This window comes from Portunus trituberculatus, chromosome 40 (genome assembly GCF_017591435.1).
Source record: "Portunus trituberculatus isolate SZX2019 chromosome 40, ASM1759143v1, whole genome shotgun sequence".
Lineage (NCBI taxonomy): Eukaryota > Metazoa > Arthropoda > Malacostraca > Decapoda > Portunidae > Portunus > Portunus trituberculatus.
This window is the reverse complement of record NC_059294.1, coordinates 28,771,665-28,797,811: the sequence shown is the minus strand read 5'-3', so window position 1 is coordinate 28,797,811 and position 26,147 is coordinate 28,771,665. Positions and strand designations below refer to the sequence as shown.

The 26,147-nt window shown below is 43.0% G+C and overlaps 1 protein-coding gene across 1 annotated transcript in view; it reads right to left on the bottom strand.

Moving 5' to 3' along the window:
* The window catches only part of LOC123516338 (protein Wnt-5b-like), a 655,489-nt gene that overhangs the window by 369,027 nt on the left and 260,315 nt on the right, over positions 1 to 26,147 (bottom strand). Inside the window, exon 2 of the mRNA XM_045275614.1 lies at positions 1,928 to 1,967. The gene's annotated coding sequence lies outside the window, so the exon portion shown is untranslated. The remainder of the gene's footprint in view (positions 1 to 1,927; positions 1,968 to 26,147) is intronic.

Genomic DNA, 26,147 nt, shown 5'->3' with positions numbered 1-26,147 from the left:
GAAGGAAGAGCAAAAAATAGTCGGGAGAAGAAAGGGGAAAGAAAAAGAGTACTGGTGTTATTATGTAGTGTGAAAAATAGAGGAGGAGGAGGAGGAGGAGGAGGAGGAGGAGGAGGAGGAGGAGGAGGAGGAGGAGGAGGAGGAGGAGGAGGAGGAGGAGGAGGAGGAGGAGGAGGAGGAGGAGGAGGAGGAGGAAGAGGAGGAGGAGAGAAAGGCACATTACCTGATATCACCAAACACACACCAGACATGACCAGACCAGAGGGAGAGGCTGGGAAACGCACCGCGAGGAACAAACACGAGGCGGTTTTTGTTTATATCCTTGAGGTACAACAGAAAACGTGGTAAGGGAAGGTGTATGTACGTATGTATGTGTGTACTGTACGTATGAATAAACCAGCGAATATATGAAATCAGTTAAGACTATTATAGGTATGAAGACAGAAATAAAAAAAATGACGTGGAAAAAGAGATAAAATGAAGGGAAATAACAAAATAGGTGACAAAATAACAAAATGACAAAAAAATAAAGATATGTATGTGATATGTATGTGTGTATGTATGTGGTGGTATATGTGTTAGTGGTGGTGTTCATTTTACCTTTACTACGTCTTCTGCTGCTCCTGCTCCTTATTTTCCTCTCTTCTTCTTTTCTACGGTTATTGCTACACCAACAGCCATATTTAGCTTTAACTAATTTGGTGCCGTGCTTAAGAAAATTAGCTTCGCACACGGAAAGAAAAGGATTAAGAAAACTTGGTGATATAAAGCTGATGAATATGACGTTTAGTTAAGGTCACGCTCTGTTCAGTCTGTCAAAATAAAAGCTCATACAATTTTTTTCTTTTAACACACAGAAAGAGAAAGATTAACAAAAGTTGGTGATATAATGCTGATAAAGTAAGGGGTTTAATTAAGGTCACGCTCAGCTCAGTCTATCAAATAAAAGTTCATACAATTCTTTTTTTAACACACAGAAAGAGAAAGATTAACAAAACTTTTGGTAACATAAGAGGTTTAATTAAAGTCACGCTCTGTTCACTCTATCAAATAAAAGATCATACATTTTTTTTCAGCACACGGAAAGAGAAAGATTAACAAAACTTGGTGATATAATGCTAATGAAGGAAGAGGTTTGATTAAGGTCACGCTCTGCTCAGTCTGTCAAATAAAACCTCATACATTTTCTTTTTAACACACAGAAAGAGAACGATTAACAAAATACGATTCTTTTCCATATACACACAAAAAAAAAAAAAAATGTCGTTTGAATATTGGGACGGAAGGTAATTTGATTTGTCATTACATCAACTTAAGAGTGATTGGGTGAGTGAAGTGACTGAGTAAGTGGATGAGTCAGTGAAAGAGAGAAAGGGAAATTGAAGCACTAAATTAATGAGTAAACAAGTGAATAAAAAGGTAAATGACTGAATGAATCCACCAGTACTGTCAATCATTCATCCCTTTCACTGGTAAACTCTGGAACTCCCTCCCTGCATCTGTAGTTCTGAATTCTTACGACTTGTCTACTTTTAAGAGGGAGGTATCGAGGCATTTGCTCCCATATTTTGGCTGACGCTTTTCAACTTTTTAGAGAGCCAGCACTCAAGTGGGCCTTTTTTTTTTTAATCTTTTCTTTATTTTGTCCTTGGCCGGTCCTCTTCCCTACGTAAAAAAAAAGTTACTTGGGTTCACGATTAAATGATGAAAAGAAAAAAAAAAAAAAGCAGGGAATGAATGAATGTAGAAAAAAAAAAAAAACTGAAGGAGTGGATGAAGTTTAGTGAATCACAAGAACTTCACTATTGAATAAAAGGTGAACATATAGTCTTCACTTTACGATTTTCCTACACACACACACACACACACACACACACACACACACACACACACACACACACACACACACACACACACAGGTACTCACATTACAAGTCCGGGTAGTTGGTCAGACCGTGGATGCAAATCTGTGGAGGAAAAAAAGAGAGAAAGAATTAAACTTTGGTGATATAAAGAAGACATGCGAGCCGGAATGTTTATTTAGCACAGGTGTTCCGAGAAGGTGTGTAGGTGTTGCTCTCTCTCTCTCTCTCTCTCTCTCTCTCTCTCTCTTTGTGATTGATAGCTAAAATAAATCTGTTTTTTTCGTATATTTGTAACGTGACACACACACACACACACACACACACACACACACACACACACACACACACACACACACAAATGAGATTCTCAAGTGGAGCAGAGACAAGAGCGGAGAGAGGACTGGGCAGGACAGGTGATGGCGATGGAGTGGAGGAGAGATAGATAGAAGAGGAGAGTTGAAGAGAGATGGTAATGATGGTGATGATGACGAGAAAGAGGAGGAGAAGGAGGAGGAGGAGGAGGAGGAGGAGGAGGAGGAGGAGGAGGAGGAGGAGGAGGAGGAGGAGGAGGAGGAGGAGGAGGAGGAGGAGGAGGAGGAGGAGGAGGAGGAGGAGGAGGAGGAGGAGGAGGAGCTCAACGATGTATAACAGCAAAAGCGAACTAAACAAACAATGAGAAAATAAAAAAAAAAAAATAGGAAGAAGATAAATCAAAGAAGAACAACACCAGAAAGAACAAGAGGAAAAAAAGAAGAAAAGGAACAGGACGAGAAGGAGGAAGAGGAGGAAGAAAACTATAACTCCCTGATGGAAAAATGGCGAGAAGAGAGACAAACCACATTAAACTATCGCACTGAAACAAGACGAACGAGGAAGGAAAAATGGAGAGAAAAAAGTCGCTAGAGAGAGAGAGAGAGAGAGAGAGAGAGAGAGAGAGAGAGAGAGAGAGAGAGAGAGTGCTGATGGAGAAAGGAAGGGTGCTATAGGACGGGAGGATGGACTGAGTAATAGTAGTAAGAACAGTAGTAGTCATAGGGAGAGGAGAGAGAGATAGGGGGAGAGAGAGGAGAAGAAGGGCAAGGAAGAGAGACAATGCGTGTCAAGATTCCAGGAAGGCGAGGTGTGAGGTGGTACATTGTGGTCAGACTTATGGTGATACATGGCCTCACGGGAGCTGGTGATGGCGTGGCGGCGCGTGTGGCTGATGAGGTGACAGAGGCGTGGCTGAGAGTGGCCCTGACCGTCTGTGTGTGTGTTATAGTTATCAGGGTCTGGTGCGGTTGTTTCGCGTGTTGTGTGTGTGTGTGTTGGTTTGGGAGGGAGTGAAGGTGGCGATAGTGGGAAAAATGTTGCTGGCTATTGGGTAAGGGTGTGGTAGGTGACAGACACAGGGAGTTTGATTTTCGAATATAGGTTGTGTGGTTAGCGAGCACCGGGACGAGTGATGGGGGTTTTGTATGGAAACTATTAAATGTTCAGTAGTTGTAGTAGTAGTAGTTGTAGTAGTAGTAGTTAGTCGTAGTCAGTAGAAGTAGTAGTAGTAGTAATAGTAGTAGTAGTAGTAGTAATGAACCCCTGCCAGCTAGTACGGATACAGGTATTTTTCGTCCCTTCTTCACACTCTGGATGGATATGAAGGGTCTATCACAGCTACCACCACCACCACCACCACCACCCCTATCATCACAAATACTAGAACCACCATCACCACCACCACAACCACCAGCATCACGAATACCACCACCACCATCACCACCACATCCACTGTCAAACTGACAAAGAATCGCTTTTCTTCACCACCGACTCCAGATTTCCATATAAACACAAATCCAATTAACTTCTTGTGGACGTCTCGATAGATTTCCCTGCCGCCGCCAACGCAGCGCCCCTCTCGCCTGTCAGCAGGCCTCAGTTTCCTCAGCACTTCCAGGCCTGCTGAGGACACACAGCTACGCGAAGGGAAGATACAACCGGGGTGTATGTAAGTACTTAGTGAAGCTTCTCTCTCTCTCTCTCTCTCTCTCTCTCTCTCTCTCTCTCTCTCTCTCTAAGCTGTCTTGCCGGGCTAGTGTGCACATCACGGTGTGTCCATCGCCTGACGTCGGGCGGCCAGGCTGTCCTTCCCTCTCCCCGCCACGCTCATCCGCGGTGCGCTGGCCGACACGGACACTATCTTAATCCCTCTGACAAGTTAAGGGAGTGAGGAAGGGTGTGTGGGTACCCTGCAGCCCCGTCGCCACCTCTGCTGCTCGTCCTCTACACTACAGGAGCGTTAGCATGTTTGTTTGTAAACAGTCTCTGGGTGTTGTGAGTGCACAGGGAGGAAGGAACCCGCCGGGGATGTGTAGTTTCGGAACACTGGCTCAGGAGATGAATTGCCTTTCCCGTGAAGCAACATTATGACTTATTCTCGCAGCTCGAGCTTCAATATCTTCGTAACTAAGTAAGCTGCGTTTAGTAAACATTCAGAGACAGTCGACTGGCACGTGAACACTTGCTCAGGTCTTTTGCTCCCAAAGAAAACGTGCTTAGCCTCATCAGTCGCCCGCTTACACACACACACACACACACACACACACACACACACACACACACACACACACACACACAGTCTTCCTCATTTCCTTATTCATTACTGTTATAAATTCTTTCTTACAGTCACTCTTATTGTTCACCATCTTGTTCACCATTTTACAACTGCTAATCTTTCCTAATTGAACTGTAACTTACAAGATAACTGAGAGATAACTTGATACAGACACAATATTCTCACGAGGACAGGACACGCGGGTCAACCTTCAGCAGTGACGCTCGAGTGAGGAGAGCAGCAGGCCGGCGACCATCACTGCCGCGCACACCCACCGTTTTGCAGCAAGCCTCGCCGCCGCCCCTCAGAGTGTGCCGTCACGAGACGCTGGATCGGTGCCTGGGCTGAGCGTCCTGCATGTTTTGTGTGCCGGAGTGGGTGAGTTATGTGAGTTATGGCGCTAATAGTGGCGGGAATAAGGTCTCGCGAGGCCGTGGCACTCGTCACCTGCGGCCAACTCCCAGAAATCTCCGTGGTATTCGTGTCTTTATATTGCTTTTATATTTCAGAACGGTTCAGTATTGGATAAGCGAATGTGTTGTTTTTTGTGGGTTTATTGAGGTCTAGGTGATGAATGTCCTCGGAATGAGGCGCTGAATTCCCCGGGAGGTGCTTGGGGCGCGTCCAGGCATTCGTGACGCGATGTCCTTCCTGCAAAATGTATACGAATGACTCTATCCTGCTCGTCACCTCCATGCCATCAGTCACCGTGGCCCCGCGACGCCCAGGGATTCCCGCTGACATCTGTACAATAAGTCCACATATTCACAGGCTTGACATCACTTGCCTCACGTCTGCCTTCACTAACCCTCACACTTCACTATTACGCTGAGAGTTTGGGTCGTCACCTCCACGCCATCCATCACCATGGCCCCATGACGTCCAGGGACTCCTATTGACTCCTCTGCTGTCCCGTGCACCTCATCTTACTCTACAATAAGTCTACATATTCACAGCCTTGTCATCACCTACTTCTCGTCTGGCTTCGCCACACCCACACGTCACTATTACACTGAATTTTTTTTAGGGTAACTTATGTAGCTCCACATTTTTCATATATAATTCATGACCTCCACTGCACAATTACGGACAAAAAATATATGTAAAAAAAGCTTATAACTCAGCAATGGAGGAAGATTGATTATTCAAACCCACACATTCTTCCTCTTCTATCATTCTCTGTATCTACTTGAGAGCTGTTTGCATGCAGCGGGGAGCGAGCGGCAGGCAGTGAGGCAGGCACTGGTTCACAGGTGTGGCCTACGCAGTGTGCCACGCCCTGCTCGCCGGAGACCGCTCACAATTCTACAACTCGTTTTGTCTTGAGGAACACTATCTAGAAAAGCTCCTATGACGGTTGATGCTGATGTGCAAGGTAACACTGGTGGTGAGGCATTTCTACGTTACTATAATGGAAACAGCTCCACACAGTTCTACATGAATCATTCTGTATTGAGGAACATTATTCAGAATAAAGTTAATATAAACGTTACAGACTTAAAGTAATATTGACAGTCATTCGTATGCAGCTGGCGAGACACTTGCACTTTACTATATGGTGATAATGGACAAGATATCACACAATTCTACATAAGCAATTCTATCTTGGCAAACATTCTTTATTCATTGTCAAGGATGAAATTAGTGGTCGTTTGCATGCAGGATGTGAGGCACTTCCACTTTTCAAAACGGTGACAATAGCAAGCTTGCAGTAATAGATGTCTTACACAAGATACAGTGTGTACATGAAATGAACACCTGAATAAATAATGATTGAGTGTCTTTATTACCGACAGGAGGCAAAGTGTGGCTGTGCATTAACATACACAGCAACCTCTGGAATGATAAATATAAACTTACGAAACAGTCGAATAACAAGTGCGAATGAAAAAAAAGTAGCCATGCATCTAAATTTCAGCATTATAGGTTATTGAGTGTAGACCTCAACTCAACATTTCTTTACTAACGCCAGTGACCAAAAACACATAATATAGAGATGGAGATGTTAATATTTAGCGGTTAAACTCGTGAGCCGTATTTTGCTTCCTATCTTGTAAGCAGCCTCGACCACAGGGCCTCTACCACCACTCCTTTACTCCAACCAGTAGCCACACTCTTTGAGAAATGGTAAAATTAGTGGATGATATTAGCACATTGTCTGAGTCTCCCCCATGAAGGTTGCAGATTTAATTTAGACTTACGAGTGTTTTCTCTGTCGTTTTCTTTCCTTGTAACCCTTCTTCACTATCTCTCTCTTTGGTGACACTCATTCATGTACCTTTCTTTCAATAAACTGTCGAATTGTCTAGCTGTGAGTGATACAACGCTCTCTCGTAACCATAACCTAGTATTATATCCACCGACCAGCGTTGCAAGGGAAAAGGAACGATTTAGTGGCCAATACTGGTACAGTGCTCAATTTTCGGTCTAGAGGTCACGAATTCTATCCAGGCTCTCTTTTTTTCAGTGAGTGAGGCAACGTTCTCTAGTAACTCTACCCAATAGCATCACATCTTTCCACAGTCGTTGAAAGGGAAGACGGTAAGATTTGGTGCTTAAAACTCGCATATTAAGTTCCAGGTAAAAGTTTACGAATTTGACTTGCCTATTGTAATTTTTGGTGAGACAACGCTCTTTCTTAAAACTTCAGTAGTGGGACTCATTTTTACCTTCAGTTTTGGATATGATTAGACAGTTTTATTTACATTAGGAAGCGTCTATGGAGGTCAGAAGATTAATGGTCAGAGTCTTCACTATTTTAATCCCCACATAAGTTTCTGAAGCTGTATAAAATCACTAAATAGTAAGTAAAATAAATAAGAAAACGCGTCATGGTACTGAAGGAGTTAAACGTGCGTATATAATCATACCTTCAAACAATCGATGAAAGGGAAGATGGCAAAATTCAGCTGCTAGAACTCATAAGCAGTGATCAGTTTCCAGACTAAAGGTTCGGAATTCAATCCTGGCTTGCTGCTGCTGTTCTCCGGTGAGTGAGGGAGAGCTCTCTCGTAACCCTACCCGCCATAATTGTATCTCCCTCGCGGTGCCATGAGCCAATCAGTTCCCAGAGCCAGACGCTGCCCTTGACTGGAGCACCACCTGCTAGCCTGTGCATAATGAAGACGACAGCCCCGCCCAGTAACCAGACAAGCTACAGGTGCACCTCCTCCCCAACTCCCTCCCTAACAACGCTGCCCGCTGTATGTGTGTGTATGTGAACACCTAACACACACACACACACACGCACACACAACGAAACCTCCTATTCTCTCCTATCCTCTCGTCTCTCCCCACACGCACACGCACACCCCTGCCACAAGTCTAACTTTACACCTGCAGTAAACAACTCACCTTTATAAATATTATATCCTCCTTTACATAAACATCGCCTGCTCACACTCACTCACTCTCACTGCTGGAAAAAAATATAAATAAAATGCTTACACCGATTTGCTTTGGTATTTTTATTCCCCTCTTTTCTTTTCTTTTTTCTCTCCTTTCCTCATTTTTTATATTTTTTATTCATAGTTTTTTCTTATAGTCTTGTCCATTCTGGTATGTAACTCCTATCCACCTCTCTCTCTCTCTCTCTCTCTCTCTCTCTCTCTCTCTCTCTCTCTCTCTCTCTCTCTCTCTCTCTGTGTGTGTGTGTGTGTGTGTGTGTGTGTGTGTGTGTGTGTATTTCCTTTCTCGTTTTTATCATCTCCAAGCGTATCTTTTTCCTACTTTTTCCTGATCTCTCTTCCTTTTATATTTTCTTTTACCCTTTTTTTTTATCTCCCTATTTTCCACTTCCATTCCTTCTCCTCTCTCTGTTTTCTCTGTTCTTCCCTTTCTTTAGTTCCTTTTATTAGTTACCATCCTCCCTTTTCTATAATCTGTAACTCTGCATCCTCTACTCATCTATATCTCTCCTATCTTTATCTCCTCTCGAGTCCCTTACCTAACCTTTCACTTATTCCATCCTTCCTTCCTTGTTATTCTTTCGTCTCCATCACCTCCTCCTCTCTCTCCAATCCTACACCGTCCTTACACACGTCCTCCGCCCGTCACTCCCGTCACTCCCGTTATTTCTATCCCTCCAGCCGTTCCCTCCGTCATCTCTCCATCTTTCCATTTATCAACGCCCCCCGGAGCTCATCCCCAACAAAGTACCGAGACTCCAGGGGCTTGACACCTTATCTAAACCAACACGCTTCGGCTAAATAAGATATCACGACGTCTCTCTCTCTCTCTCTCTCTCTCTCTCTCTCTCTCTCTCTCTCTCTCTCTCTCTCTCTCTCTCTCTCGCACCCTGAAGTCGAATATAATGGCAATGATAAGCAACACCTCTGTGGGTCCTTACTGATGTGTAGAGTGATAGCATGATCTCCTCCTCCTCCTCCTCCTCCTCCTCCTCTTCCTAATCTTTATCCTCCTCCTCTTCTTCCTCTTCTTCTCCGTCTCGCTGCCTCGATCCACTGCTGAACAAGTGGACGACGTAAAAAAAAAAAAGGGCTCATATTTCTAAAAGTCTATGATTCAAGAAAATGTTTAATGTGGTTTGCCTCGCTTCGTGTTTTTTTTTTACTTCTTGGTTTTATTGACGGTGGTGGTGGTGGTGGTGGTGGTGGTGGTGGTGGTGGTGGTGGTGGTAGTATGCAGTTGTTGTTAGTAGTGTTGTTGTTGGTACAGTTATTATTTTTTGTTGATGTTGTTATTGCTACTATTTTTACGGCAATTACTACATCTATTGCTATTACTATTATTGTTCTATTGCTATTACTAGTACTGTTAGTGTCCGACTCAATGAAACACAGCTCGTAATAGTAAACGATAAATCTCACATCAGAATACAAGACACACGACGTCACTTTTCACTGTATGATGCTACACACACACACACACACACACACACACACACACACACACACACACATACATCTCACGGATACATAGACTATACATACACTAAGGGTTTTTCATTCTTCTTTTCCTTCGTATGTCTCTCCTTTCCCTCCCTTCCACCATCCCTCCCTCCCTCTTCTCAACTTGCCACTATGCAGACACACACACACACACACACACACACACACACACACACACACACACACACACACACACACACACACACACACATAACCTCCCTCAATCAAACCTGAAGACCTTACATTACCTTGCCTGACCTCAAGTCCCTTCACGTCACTCGCACCCTCGTCTCGCCTACACCAAGCGACGCAAAGGTGACAGCGCTTCTCTTCTCACCTCTCCGTCTACCCAACATCCCTTACCTGGCTAACAGCGCGGCGGCCGACAATTACGCGGCGCTCACCTGGGAAGGGCGGCCCAGGTGGTTTATGCGACACACGGACACACGGAAAATGAACACGAAAGTTGAGTCCACCTGTGCCCGGCCTGGTGTGGGTCCCCTGCTTACCCTGCCGCTATTTATGGCCCGTAAAGTACGTGGGAGGAGCGCCGTCATTACAGGGCTTATGAAGGGTAAGGTAAAACACGTATAAACACACAACACACACACACACACACACACACACACACACACACACACACACACACACACACACACACACACACACACGTGCTAATAATATACAACAAAATTCGTAGGAAAAAAAAAACGTGCATATTTCTAAGGTTAGAGAGAGAGAGAGAGAGAGAGAGAGAGAGAGAGAGAGAGAGAGAGAGAGAGAGAGAGAGAGAGAGAGAGAGAGAGAGAGAGAGAGAGAGAGAGAGAGAGAGAGAGAGAGAGGAGACTCCCTGCCGCGGTACTGCAGGAGAAAGTGAGGAATGGTGAAGAGGGGACAGCAGGCTAACGCGGGTACGTACATGCGTGAAAGCCTGTCAGGGTACGCGCTTGGGGAGGCGGGGCGTGATGTGATGCAGCCAACGTAAGAAGCAACGTGTCAAGGTGGCAAGGTGGAGGTATGCGAGTGAGTGTGTATTTACGTAACCGCATTTGTGTGGTTGTAATGCACAGAGGTTAATTGTGTGTTGTTGGTGATCCTGCGTTATGAGATGCACACCAAGAAGAAACAAGCGCGTTAAAGTAAAGGTTTGTATTTACTTAATCATACATAGCCATTCAAAGTGCACAGTTACATCGCTGGTTGTTTTGTCTCATTTGGTACATAAATGCATCTTAAGGTAACAGCCAGGACCTGTTGGCAGCGCACGGGAGTTAGTGACGTTCTATTCTGTCTCAGTTTAAGTCTTGATGAGTCTTAGTGAGGCTATTTGGGCTAATCATCTCTGCAGGAAGGATTACCACTACGTGACATGGCTGCGTGGTTCGAGTATCAGGGAGTGGTGACGAAGCTCTCCTGCCATACTGTACCCTTGACCTGGTGACGCTCGGGACGTGCATTCAGGATGTAGAATTACGAGTTTATCACTATTTTCACTATTAAGAATGGCTTTTCTTGTGCAACTAAAGTGAAATATATAAAAAGTGTAAAATCCAATGTAAATTTACAAGAGGAGTGAAGAAATGACCTTCAAACAAACGAATACACAGACATGAACAGTGTTTTAAGCAGCAATTAAATGTGATAAAGTATTAAAAAAAAGTGAGAAGCTGCAGTGGCGGGCGATCCTTCTTGTCCATCAGGCTCAATCTTCATTAGTGTCTTTTCCTTCGCGTTTTACATTAATGGTTAATTTCACTTCTAATCTGAAGGAAGTTTTAGGTTTAATTTCTTGTGTTTGACGTTACTGCCTGTGTGTTTATGAATATGCCTTGTGATTTTAATAGATCCTTAACTCATTTCAATTTATGTCCATTATATTAATTTACTTCATCTCCAATGCAGTCTCTAACCTCAAGATGGATTCCTGTTTAATTTAATTTATGTATATTAGTTCCATTTATATAATCTTAATACACGTACGTGGGTCCATTTGAATTTTCAGAAAATGTTTGTTTGATAGTCAATGTGTGTGTGTGTGTGTGTGTGTGTGTGTGTGTGTGTGTGTGTGTGTGTGTGTGATGAATCTACCATACCATCATTCATATATTTCAACAGGAACTAAAACGCATCACAAGACAAAACATTACAATAACTACCAGACATTTTTAATCCAACAATTCTATATGCCCATGAATTCACACGGTTACCACTTCACACGACCAGCAAGTCTACATAATCCACAGTTTCCATGTACATTAAAGCTATCCAGAGTTTCCAAGCAGTGCGGGAACTTATACTATAGTTTTGATGTACACCAGAGTCTACACGAGGTTACATTCTCATGGGTTTACCGCCACAGACAAAGCAGGGCACGAGTTTACTACAGGGACACGAGCTGGCACAAGGGGCGCACACGGGGCCAACGGAAATACCCAATCCAAACCGTCTCCTCAATATCATGGCAACACACACACACACACACACACACACACACACACACACACACACACACACACACACACACACACACACACACAGAGTCCCCGCCGGTACTTGACGTGTTAGTATTATACAGTACCTTCCCACCCTCTCTCTCTCTCTCTCTCTCTCTCTCTCTCTCTCTCTCTGACACACTAACCACTCCTCTGATATTATCTTCACTCTGATTATTCCACTTTATTTATTCTTTCCTCGTGCAATCTTAACTCACCATGCTGCCATACCCCACAGTCTCTCTCTCTCTCTCTCTCTCTCTCTCTCTCTCTCTCTCTCTCTTTCTCTCTCTTGAAACATTCAGCGCAGGGAGTCCTCAAAACCGGGCCATTTCACGCTAATTTGGCACATAATGGCTTGGCAGGGACCCTCAGATTCACGAAGGGCTAATTAGGGTGAATATGAGATTTGTCACTGTTATTACCAACACTAGTGACGCCAGGCTGACGGCCGCCCAGGTGAGGGGAGGTGTGTGTGTGTGTGTGTGTGTGTGTGTGTGTGTGTGTGTGTGTGTGTGTGTGTGTGTGTGTGTGTGTGTGTGTGTGTGTGTGTGTGTGTGTGTGTGTGTGTGTGTGTGTGTGTGTGTGTGTGTGTGTGTGTGTGTGTGTGTGTGTGTGTGTGTGTGTGTGTGTGTGTGTGTGTGTGTGTGTGTGTGTGTGTGTGTGTGTGTGTGTGTGTGTGTGTGTGTGTGTGTGTGTGTGTGTGTGTGTGTGTGTGTGTGTGTGTGTGTGTGTGTGTGTGTGAGAGAGAGAGAGAGAGAGAGAGAGAGAGAGAGAGAGAGAGAGAGAGAGAGAGAGAGAGAGATTATAATCATTAGTTATTTTTGTCTTAATTCTTTGTTTACTTGTCTGTCTGGCTACTCTCTTTCTTTCTCTCTCTCTCTCTCTCTCTCTCTCTCTCTCTCTCTCTCTCTCTCTATCTATCTATCTATCTATCTATCTATCTAGAAGGCAAATCAAATTATTAAAGAAAAAGGAACGCAAAATGACAAGTAAAGAGGAGTAAGACGAACACGAGGAGGAGGAGAAGGAGGAGGGAGAAGAGGAGAAGGAAGAAGAGGAAGAGTACAATATATAAGAGGTGAAGGGGGTCATGATTCCCTACAGAGCCTCATCAAGACCCTTCCCTCCATCACCCTCAATTACTCCCTACTTATTACAACCTCCCCTCCTCTCCTCTTCCCTTCCCTACCCTTCCTATTCCCGGCCTTACCCTCCGCACGCCTCACCTCCGTACTCTGCTGGCCATGAACGTTAAGCACGACCCCTCGAACCAATGCACGACGAAGTGTGAAAGATGGTACTGCTATGGCTAAGTGGTAGACGTAAGTGTGAAGTGGTGGAGGTACCGGTGTGTGCTAGTAAGAGTGTTGCAGTAACTGGTGTGTGCAATTTAATCCTTCAGTACCATGACGCGTTTTCATATTAATTTCTAGTTACTATTTGGTGATTTTATACAGCTTCGGGAAAATATATTGGGGATTTAAATAGTAAAGACTCTGGCCATTAATCTTTTGACCTCGATAGACCTTTCTTAATGTAACTAAAATCGTCTTATCATACTCAGAAAAGCAAGGTAAAAATGCGTCTCAGTACTGAAGGGTTAAGAGTGTTTGAGGTACTGTTGTGTGTTATTGAGAGTGTTTGAGGATACTGTTGTGTGTTATTGAGAGTGTTTGAGGTACTGTTGTGTGTTATTGAGAGTGCTGTACATCTTGTGAATATCAAGACGTGCACTGTCAAAGGGAGTTGTGGTTAGTTTGAGTTACATACAGTTGGTCATAGAATTACTAAGTGTGGTGAGTAATGGAATTGAGTTAGGGCTAATCTTTGTGGCAAGGTATTACATTTTTTTTCAAGTACTGCAGTAAATTTGTGATTAAATTCATGTTATGAGTATATGAATGATGAAACTGGTGAAGAAAGGGAATAAATGTGCCAGTATATGAAGGATATGAAGAAATATATATATATATATATATATATATATATATATATATATATATATATATATATATATATATATATATATATATATATATATAAACAAAACATCATTGGTAGTACAAAAGAAAAAAGAAAAATATATTTGGCAAAAGAAAATGAAACGTATTACTGAAGATGAAGTACGTACACATGCATATAATTGGTCGTAAAACTATTGGGACGTTGTGAGTCATGTACGTGACTGGAGTTAAGATTAAGAGCAGCATCGACTCACTACACCTGTTATTGAGTACAGCAGTAAAGTTGCACATAAAATTTGTTATTGGGACGCTAAAAAAAATATCAGTAAATTAAGGACGATACTGAGGAATATAATAAAACAGCATTAACACCTTCAGTACTGTGACACATTTTTCACCTTGAGATTTGTGTACGATTATATTATTTCATTAAAACTAGGAAGTGTCTATGGAGGCCAGAAGATTAATGGCCACAGTCTTCACTAGTTTAATCCCCCACATAAGTTTCTGAAGCTGTATAAAATCACCAAATAGTAAGCAGAATGAATATGGAAACGCGTCATGATACTCAAGGGGTTAAGAAATAAAAAGCATGTCAGTAGAATAACATTAAATAAATTATTAAAATGAAATTAAAAATAAATCAATGCTCTCAAATCTCTTAAATAAAACAGTATATTAGACTCCATAAAACCTAATATTTTTTTTCTAATGGATTCTTATTAGTTCATACGTAAAGAGATTATTAACAACATGTCCATTTTCTATTACATTTGGAAGCATATTACTTACAACCCCTTAAGAAACAATAACTAGGAGCGCCAATTAAAACAAATCACAAGGTCAAGTGTGCACGACAGGAGACACCAAGGAGGAAGGAATCGTGCCCCGCCTCCCGCCGACTCCCGCCCCACACTAGAAGGTAACGTGCCTCGCTCCCTGCCCGCCCCTCTGCCCCTCCCGTGCCGCGGCAAGTGCTGCTTCGTGTTTCACTTGTTATTACGTGTTTTATTGGCGCTTCATTTGCATGCTGCTCGCCTCTGCTTGATTTCTGCTTCGATATTGTACTATAATGGTCTCCTCCCTCCCTTCCTCTTCACCCCATCCACCACCACCACCTTCTCCTCCTCCTCCTGCTCCTAAATTTTAGTTACTGACACAAATATTGTTTTTCCTGCATTGCCTCTCGTTCCGGTGATCTTGGTACATCAAAAGCTACTTTCCTTTATGTATATCAAGAAGAAACTCGACAAGAGCTACACACCGAATTTGGGATAAAAACGTGCATTGAGTATTTACTGCTGCTGCTCCTGCTGCTGCTGCTGCTACTACTACTACTGCTGCTGCTACTACTACTACTACTACTACTACTGCTGATGCTACTACTAATACTGCTGATGCTACTACTACTACTACTACAACTGCATGAATGGTAATAAAAGTCTCATGGTGTTTCGTTATCTTCTGCAAAAATAAAAAAAATAATAAATGATTTCACACTAGTGTCTCGAATAGTTCTGGAGTGTAGAATACAAAATCTCCAATTACCTTTTTCGTCTGTGTCTATACAAATTGATGCCTTACGATAGGTAGTCATTAAAAATTACAATTACGATTACAAAATAATGACAATAGACTGATGAACTAATGAACATATAAACTACTACTACTGTTACTACTACTACTACTACTACTACTACTACTACTATTACTACTACTACCACTGTCACCACACCACCCGCTAGGAGGCCACTTGAGGCACACAGCAGGACACTCCACACCCACCCTGAGCTTCACTAATTCCTTTTTGCTTCCTAATTGAAACGCAGGTGTGGGTGGCTGGTTCCGAAACGCCTCGCCTGGATGGACCCCCCTCTCCTCCTCTTCCTCCTCCTCCACTTCCTCCTCCTCCTACTCGTCCCCTTCAGCGGCTCCGTGGGTTGTCTAATAATAGTAATTACTCTTCTCCTTCTAAGGGCGTGAGTCTTTTGTTGATGTTCCCTCATGAATATTGCCGCTGCCTCACCGCGCCTCCTTCAAGGCTGGCGTCACTGATATACTGTCACGATTCTCGCTTGTTTTTTCTCCCTTTTTCTCTTTATTTATCTTCGTATCAGTGGAGTGTTGTGGTGGTCTGACTAGATATTATCGCTTTGCTTTTGTTAATGGTTGTCAGTGTGTGTGTGTGTGTGTGTGTGTGTGTGTGTGTGTGTGTGTGTGTGTGTGTGTGTGTGTGTGTGTGTGTGTGTGTGTGTGTGTGTGTGTGTGTGTGTGTGTGTGTGTGTGTGTGTGTGTGTGTGTGTGTGTCTTGATCTCTGTTTGATTTATATATATTTGCATTTTTACCTTTGTCTCTTAAGTAAGTACTGTTGCAGCCTTTTTTTTTTCTTTAATATCTCTCTCTCTCTCTCTCTCTCTCTCTCTCTCTCTCTCTCTCTCTCTCTCTCTCTCTCTCTCTCCTATAAAATCTTTCTTTCTCTCTTAATCTTTGTGTATATTATTTCTCATCGTTTCTTATTTATTTATTATCATGTACAGGATCATTTATCGTCGTGCCTTTGTATATTTTCTTTTCCTCCTCTCTCTCTCTCTCTCTCTCTCTCTCTCTCTCTCTCTCTCTCTCTCTCTCTCTCTCTCTCTCTCTCTCTCTTCTTTATCGTGGCTGGAGCGCAATGTGTAGTCACGAAATGTCGAGGTTTTGACTCAAAGATTAGAGTTTCGTTTATATTTCCACCTATGATTCATTTATTATTGTTCGTATAATTCTTAGTCTCCGGTATTTCTCCTTCTCCCTCTCCCTCTTCCTCCTCCTCCTCCTTCTCCTCCTCCTCCTCCACCGAAATCTTCCTCTCCCTGAACTTGACCTCAGCTTTTCTGCGTCTTTTCCATCATCATCGTTTTTGATTTTCTTGTTCTTCTTTCTTCACTAAGCTCCATTTGTCCCCTCAGTCACTCCCCAAAGTAGCTCTCACTATAACCTCACAGGACTATACTCCAATGAACTTTTAAAAAAACAGGCCCCTTTCTCCTCCTCCTTCTCATTCTCTTCTCTTTCTTGTTGGGGCCGCCGTGGTACAGTGAAACCATGCGTGCTTTGTGGTCCGAGGGGCTCCAAGAGCACGAATTCGAATCCTGTCCACGGTCCGAGTGTAGGTTGGGCTTCCTCACTCGGGGCAACGGTTTCCTAGCTGTTGGGCTTTGAGATAGCAGGTACCCTATACAGTACCCCCTTTAGCCCATAAATTCCCGTGAAAAGTCCACATGGTATAAATAAAAGAAAAAAAAAATATCATCCTCTTCTTTACCTCTTCACCTTCTTTGCCAGTGCAAGTAAATAGATTTCACACGGGGACTACCACTACATGTATAGGCTGGAGGACTACACAGAGCTTCCCTCACTTTCTTACATTCTTGCTACATATTCTTCCTCCTCCTGTTGCTGGTGTACGTCTGTCTGATTTTACTACTCAATCTGTCAACTTCAATCAGATAGTCTTGTCATAGTTTACCAGCATGATAAATAACCTCTATGACTTAAATGTTGATGTCTTTTCTCCATTGTGTTTCTATGTATTTTCTTTTTTACGTTCCTACTTCTGCAGCGTCCGTCGCAAAGGCAAGCCAATCACGTCGCTGACTTTATGACACACTGCTGACGTCCGCATGATTACCGCCCCTGCCTCCTGCCCGCCTCTCCTTCGTCAGGTGCTCGCGGCGTTACCTGACGAAGGCGGGGAATAAATAAAGCCACAGATTGCACTGTTAGACGCGGCTCAACGTGGCATTAAGGACAACTACCCGAAAGCAACAATGATTCTCCTCGCTCATAACTGGTTTTTCAAGCTGTCTTCTTTCTCCGCCGGCTGCCTTTAAGAATGCTTTGGCTTCTGAAGGAGGAGAGAGAAAAGACAAAGAAGAAGAAAAAGAGGAAGAAGAGATGAAAGAGGCGAAGCTTAGTTTTAGGGGGAAAATGAAGAAATGTTATAGCAGGTCAAAGTTTAGGAAGAAAAGATGGTCTGGCAAGAAATGTATTAATGAAAAGAATAGATAAAAATAGGAGAAAGAAGTCGAGGGTAAGAGGGGAAATTGGTTACACTTTGGAAAAAAGAAGAAAGAGATGAAGTAAAAGGAGAGAAAGACAATAAAAAGAAGGATATGGAAAGAAGGAGTACGAGTAGGCGAGAAAAACGTTTTGATTTAATGAGAGTGAGTGAGTGAGTGAGTGAGTGAGTGAGTGAGTGAGTGAGTGAGTGAGTGAGTGAACCAATCAGTCAATAAGTGAACCAGTAAAATTCATTAGTCACCTGGTCAGTTAGTCAGCCCTTAGCCCGCCATCCATCCAGTCAGCCAATAAGTCAGAGTGAGTCAGCGAGTGAGTCATTCCTTCCACTATTACAATTTCCTTTTTTTTTCCTCCATTCCTCTAATTTTTTTTTCCTCTGCATTTTTTTCTCTCCCCCAGACAACAGCCACTACCGTCCCTCGATACATAAAGCGCTCTGAGCCACACTCGCAGCACCATCACATGTGCAAGATATTTTCAACTAAAACTTCATAACTTCACACCCACAATTCAAGGGGAAGATTATCATGATTGCAGAAATTACCCAGTGACTGAAGACCTTCCTGCTGGAGTGCGTGTTTTTGCCACAGGAAATCCGAGAAAATATTATGATGATTGTGTTGTTGACTCGTGTGTGTGTGTGTGTGTGTGTGTGTGTGTGTGTGTGTGTGTGTGTGTGTGTGTGTGTGTGTGTGTGTGTGTGTGTGTGTGTGTGTGTGTGTGTGTGAAATGTTGGAATGTTGCATAGTTTGATAGAGGACTTTTGCGAAATGAATATGTAAAGGGAAGAGAGACGGAGAAGAAGGAGAAGGAGGAGAGAAACGGGATTGAGAGAGAGAGAGAGATGGAATTGAAGGGAAAGGGAAAAGATGATTAAATGAAGACTGGAAATGGAGAAGAAGGAATAAGGGAAGAGGAAAATGATGGGATGAAGGAAAATGAAATAGACTAACGCTGGCAAATAGATGAGAAACTGAGAAATTAAGAAATAAAAAAAGGAAGGAACTAGAAAAACGCAGATTGAGATAATAAACAGAAAAAAAGAGAAACACAACGGATGATAAAAGAAAATATGAAGAATCGCTCACAAAAAACAACAACATCAAATTAAACACCAGAGAAAGAAGAAACACAAACAGCTCAAATGTTCACCACAAAAACAACGTTATCAACAACAACAACAACAACAACAAGAAAGGTCACTACCCTCACTCCTTCAGTCTTCCTGTCTTACCAGATTGAAAAGTGGAAGGGCCGATGTATGGGAAGACGAGAGCAGACGAGAGAGCGAGAGAAAGAGTGGCCGGATAAGAAGGGCAAGGAAAGAGGTACTAGAAACGAGACGTAAAACTGGTCACGCTGGGTCGTGGGGAGGTGCAGACGGAGAGTAGGTCAGGCTGGAGAAATGAAAGAGGCAAGTAACACGGAAGGCAAGGATGGGTGTGTTTAGAGTGGTACAGGAAGGGACGGGGTGAGACGGAGAGGCACCTAACGTCGGGTCAGAGGGAAGGAACAGGTAGTACGCACGAAGAACGGTCCACTGGGGAGACTGTGGGCGTGGAGTCATTGGGCGGGAAGCTGCGAGGTCATGTGCAACGGGATGAGGTGGTTAGGTGGTACGGGAGTGACGAGGCGAGACGGATCGGGGAAGAGAGGGGTGAGGCGGGGCAGGAAGGAGCTAGTAGAGGCGAGGCAGGAGTGGAGTGAGTCAGTATGATTGATCAAGCTGCTGGCGGTCACTGATGACAGGCGCCGGGCAGGACTGATGATATCTTGATGAACAACTGGAGGAAGGAACAGTGTACAGTGGAGGTGGGAGAGGAGGAGAAAAGGGGAACAAGAGGAGAAAAACACGAGTGAATACAAAGAAAGAACAAACAGACACTAGACAAGACTGATGATATCTTGATGAACAGCTGGAGGAACGATGCCCAGCGGATGAAGGGAAGGAAAAACACGAATAAAGAAAGAACAAATAGCAGCAGATATGTTAGTCGTTTAGTAGTTTCTGTGGGAGACTACAGGAACAGAAAAAAAAAATGTAAAAGTGGAGGAAAAGGAGGAAGAGGAGGAGGAAGAAATAGTGAAGAGCCTGAACTGTGGCTTGGAGGAGGAGGAAAACACTCAAAGACAGCAGGTTGTAGCAATGCACATCGAGAACACTCAGAGGGAAAGAGGAGCCATTAAGCGCCGCGGGAGCAACACGAGGCGGGCATAAAAATGAAGATAATACAGCACACGAAAAGAGAGCGGTGATAATAAAGGAACAATAACAAACAATGAGTCAGGAAAATAAACTGCAAATACGCGAAGGCTTTTCTTTTAATGACCTTTTTCCTCCTAATTGTCTTCCTCTCCTTCCTCCTCTTTTCCTCTTCTCACTTTTCTTTCTCCTCTTTCTCCTTTCCTTCTTGCTATACTGTTCAATTTATAGTTGTTGTTGTTGTTGTTGTTACCTTCTTCAGCTAAGCAATAGACACAAGGTCGAAGGAGGAGGAGGAGGAGGAGGAGAAGGAGGAGTCCGGCGGGAAGGTTTAATATCAAGTAAATTGCAACGCCTCCCGTCCATCTATCAGCGAAGAGCGGGGCCGGGAGACGAGGAGACGAGACAAGGCAGGGGCAGCGGGCGGGATGGGCGGGGTTCACGAACGTCCGGGGAACGCCACTGGCTCTAAACGGCCTGTTGACGAAGGAAGTAACTCTTGGCGGTAATTACGATCATCCTATTAGCTAAGCGAGGCTAATAAGCCATTCTCGCTGCGACGGCCGGGCTCTCCGTCGCCCTGGTCTCGTAAACCAGAGAGAGAAATGAGCTCTAACACGCGGCCGCCGGGGCTCGCGAGGAGATGATTATAGAAATTAAACTTTATCTCTTTGTGCGCCGGGAGAGGCGAATGTGGGGTCTGCACAGCGGTGATGGATAGTCTGCTTTGCCGCCACACCTCCGCCCCCCTTGTCCAGGTTACCTCCCCGCCAAGTATTCTTAATGATACTGATTAATAACACCAAAACACACGGTTCGCCTCCCCACCATGGACCAGAGGAGGAGCAGCGGGAGCATCACCAGTAGTAGGAGGAGGTGGAGAAGAAGAGGAAGGAGCAGGAAAGTGAACACTGGACATGTGACTCAATAAGACCTTGTGGACAAACGCTTCAGTCTCCACAAAAGCAAGGAAAGGCATACTGAGCAACCCACAGGTGACGCTACTCCGTTCTGAGCGTCACGGCCACACTAGGTAGGAGCAGGAGTGATGCCTCGTGGTGTACTTAACGGTGAGGTTAGTGTGACAGTGAGACAGAATAGAGGGACACTGTGACGACCAGAGAGCGCTACTGGTGGAAAAGTGACAGTCTGGCCGCGTGTGTGAATGGAGAAGTGATTGATTGATTGATTGAAAGAGAGTTGATTAATTCATTCAGTGATATCTACAAAAAAAGTACAATAAAGAATGATTAAGTGACATCGGAACGAGGAAATATTAAAGCAAATAAATGAACGAAATAAGAAAGAAAGAAAGAAAGAAGAGAGAGAGAGAGAGAGAGAGAGAGAGAGAGAGAGAGAGAGAGAGAGAGAGAGAGAGAGAGAACGTACAAAGGCATGAAATATGATAAAAACCGATGAAAAAAAGAACAACGGATCATTCACATTGAAACGAGCAGAGAGCAATAGGAATGAAACACACACACACACACACACACACACACACACACACACACACACACACACACACACACACACACACACACAAAGCTGATATAAGGATCACAAAAATTCCCTGAAATCCTGAAATGTGACGGCCAGGAGGAGAGAGGCAGCGGGTCAACGTGCAGCAGCAGGTGACGAACTCAATTACTTACTTAGTGTGGGTGACGCGGCAGTACAAGTTTCCATACAAGACACAACAACTGACACACGTTGCATCGTTACCTTTTTTTTTTAACATACTGAATGATGCAAGGGATGAGAACGAGTTAATCTGGTAGGACGAGTTCTGGCAGCGAGTGAATGAATGAATGAATGGACGGACGGAGGGCGAGTGGCAGGGCGGCAGGTCGGCACGGAGGGAGGGAGAGAGGGAGAGAAGGACGGAAGGTCAGTGATGGTGGGTGATTGTAAACTGGCGGTGAGTGGTGGTGACGACAACTGCTACGGACTGCTGAATAGAGACAAGGAGGTATGTTTGTCTATAGATTTCATAGCATCATGGGTCACTGGTATACACACACACACACACACACACACACACACACACACACACACACACACACACACACACACACACACTGCTGCTATCATCAATACCACCACCTCCATAATTTTCAACCAGAAACTGCTTTTCACTTCTACTACTACTACTACTACTACTACTACTACTACTACTACTACTATTACCACTACTACTACTTTTACTAAGACTCTATTGCTAATTTGCCTACCACTGCTACTACTATTACTACTACTATTACTGCTGCTGCTGCTACTACTAATACTTTTACTACTACTACTACTACTACTATATTTTTTTACACTATGGTCTACAACGCCTGTAGGTATACTTTAAGAGTATGTATAGGAAGAGCTGTTGAACTTCTACCCATTTGTGGCGCAGGTAATTTTATTTATAGTGGTACCCATATTAGGGCGCATATCACCACCCAAGCACATCTTTGGTATAACCACCTAGAACCTGGGTATCATGGTGACATGTACTACTACTACTACTACTACTACTACTACTACCACTATTAATACTACTTCAACTGCTAATTCTACTACTACTACTACTACTACTACTACTACTACTACTACTACTACTACTCTTAAGATTACTGTTACTTCGACTTCTACTAGTACCACTACTACTACTGTACTTTTACTACTACTACTACTACTACTACTACTACTACTACTACTACTACTCCTACTATTACAACAACTACTACTACTACCACTACCGTAAGAACCATCACAACCTTTAACATTACTACAAGTATCACCAACATTATAAGACCATCAAAATACATTGCAATTATCTGTCCTCATCCTTAGATATCATGTTCCTTACCTTCACAAACCTCACCAACACTGAACACACACACACACACACACACACACACAAACACACACATCACACACAACTCTGTAAAACATCATTCTTTTCTCAGAACAACTATCCATAATGTGTGTTGTATTTCTCTCCAGATCAGTGAACTCATTACCTTAGGGATAGACAGGAGGTAAAGCAAGAAATGTTGAAGAAAATAAGTCTAGTTTGGATGAAAGTAAGCACAATAGTAAGTTTACAAGCTGAGTGGCGGTTCGTCTTGCGTAATGCTTCCTTTCTCTTGTACCGGCACCCATTCATTCATTCAGAAGCTGCCTCCTCTCTCATACTCTGCTTTTATGAGTACTTCGCAACACTTGACACACCCCAACACAAACAAAGCACTCCCCTTCACTCTAACACTCGCCTCCTTCTTTGTCCTAATCATCACCTTAATTCTACACACATACGCCTCTCTAAACCTTGCCAGCGAAGTTCCAGAAAATTTATTATTATCATTACATAGGAAATTATGCTAACGATGAATAGATAAGTTTACTCCACTGTTTAAGATCATATAAAGTGCTTCATTTACGAGTGTTGGCGGACAGGTTATCATCATTGCCTTCGCTTCATGCTAAATACAATATGGTAACGCTGATTACACTAAAGGCCACGTAACTCCTTGTGTTAGATGTGCACTTAAAAATATAGGAAAATCTAGATGAGCTAATAACAGAAGCGATCACCATCTGGCCCAACATAACGTGGCGCTGATTACCATGCAGCAGTGTTGGCGGGAGCGTTAGGGAGGCGGAGGGAATGAACTACCTGATGAAGTCATAATATTATCCACGTATTATAGGAATGTACGTACAAAAGCAAGGTGTAAAAGTAACCACATCACCCTGAGGAGCTTGTGTGGCATAACAAGTAATGATCACGATGAAAGAGACATGTAGTAGTTTTGAGGTTAATAGTTATTGTAGTATATTCTTTTTTTATTTCATTTTTTCTCCTTTTTGTCCAATTAGATAGCTTTAAGGCCCATATTTCTATCTTTTTTTCTATATCTCAAAGGACGTATTTTTAAAAAGGCTTGAAAATCAGAACAACATCCACAAGAACCTATGATAATAACTTAACTAAAACGCCGAAACGTACAAGAATACAAAGGTAAATCTTTCAACAAGCCACAAGTTCTGATAAAAGTAATGGTGGAAGTAATAAGTGAGAAGGAGTATGTCAATATAAATCTCACAAAAAGGTTCATGTTTTTAAATGTTGTGGTGCCTTAACACGACTGCTTTTTAACAGGCTCTGGTGGAGGTCAGCAGACTTTCCAAGGATGTCTTCATGATTGTAGCGATAGTGTATCAAGAGCTTTACACCATTAATGGGAAAACACCCCATGGGAAGCCGGCTAATCATCTCCGTGGCCTCTGAGAAAAGTGTTGATGAGAGAGCAAAGTGTTGAAGAATACAAGCCAAGGTTAAATATTCTCAAGTTTCCTGTGAGAGAGAGAGAGAGAGAGAGAGAGAGAGAGAGAGAGAGAGAGAGAGAGAGAGAGAGAGAGACCGGGAGGTATAATCTGGTCTCTTGGTAATGTTCAAGTGCTATGAATATTTTATAGCATTAGTAAGTGAAAGGTGCATTTTTCTTCGCCGCCTCGGTCACAATACTATGCTATCACGACACAAAGCGCACAAAAACACCAGGACCAGTTTGTCAGGAGCTAGAATAATGTCATCAGCTCGCCTCGCTATTTGCCTCCACAAGACACGGTTCACTCACCGACAAACAGATGACGTCCCTGGCGGTGGTGAAGATAACGGGGCATTGCTTCGTGGATGCTAGTCATTATTCACTTACTATACTGCCTTTATTCAGTGTGAGGAGGACTGTAGAGCTGTTGAACGCGTACCTATGTTGCTTGTTTGACTCTCTTTGCTGCACATTTTTTGTCTCAGGATCTCCAGTTTTCTAAGCGTTTACGTTTGCACTACAGCTAATGTTAAGTTCACCTGTTCTCTCTTTCCTTTCTGTATGTTTGTGGAAGTAGATTTTCTAATAGAGTTTTGAATGTTAAGTATAGGCAATCATGACACTAAAAGGCTTAATTTCGGGGTTTTCCATGCGTTTGTTCTGTTTCATTTAGCCACATATCAGAGGTAATGTTAAGTTCACCTGTTTTCTCTTTCCTTTCTGTATGTTTGTGGAAGTAGATTTTCTAATAGAGTTTTGAATGTTAAGTATAGACAATCATGACACTAAAAGGTTTAATTTCGAGGTTTCCATGCGTTTATTCTGTTTTATTTGGCCAAGTGTGATTAACATATTCTCGCAATAATCGTATATTTCACTTGTTTGTTATATAAATTCTTTTGAAAAAAACAAACTAAAAATATACGAAAATTTATGACAAGTTCACTGATCATGGTCACAATAATTTACCTATAAATAATATCTTTGTGATGGAAAACTGAAGTGAAATGTGGAAAACTTTAAAACACGACTATTCTTGTGGCCAAGCTCGTGACTGGGAATGTGTGGAGTGTAGAGCTCGTCACGTCGCAAGGCTCTGCTCTGTAGCTTTTTTTTTATACCATGTGGGCTTTTCACGGGAATTTATGGTATTTTTTGGCGTACCTCCTATCTCAAAGCCCATCCGCTAGGAAATCGTTGCCCCGAGTGAGGAAGTCCAACCTACACTCGGACTGTGGACAGGATTCGAACCAGTGCGCTTGGAGACCTCTCGGACCTCAAAGCGCACATGGTACCACTCTATTCCTTAGTCTGCGTGTGGCTGCTTCGTTTTCTGTTGTACGGTTCACTGGTGCACCGTATTCTCAACGTCAAATAAATACATTATAGAGAGGAAAAAAAAACAGTAAATAATGATGTAAAATGAGAAAAACAAAGAAAAAAACAAAACTAAATAAATAGATAGAAAAAATCAATAAGTGTACACAAACATACACATAAATAACAAATAAAAATATACAAAATATACAGAAATTTATGACGCTTCGAGGAGCAAAACATCATCGCTATTCTCTGGTGATGATTTAATGCAGCTTACACCAACATTTCCACGGCCATCTCATGCACATTTCCCTCCCGCATTGGTTCTGGCGACCTCAACATTCCAACAACAAAACTCTTCCAGCTGATGATACAAGGCCGACCTTAACATTTCTCCTCCCTTGTTGTGTTC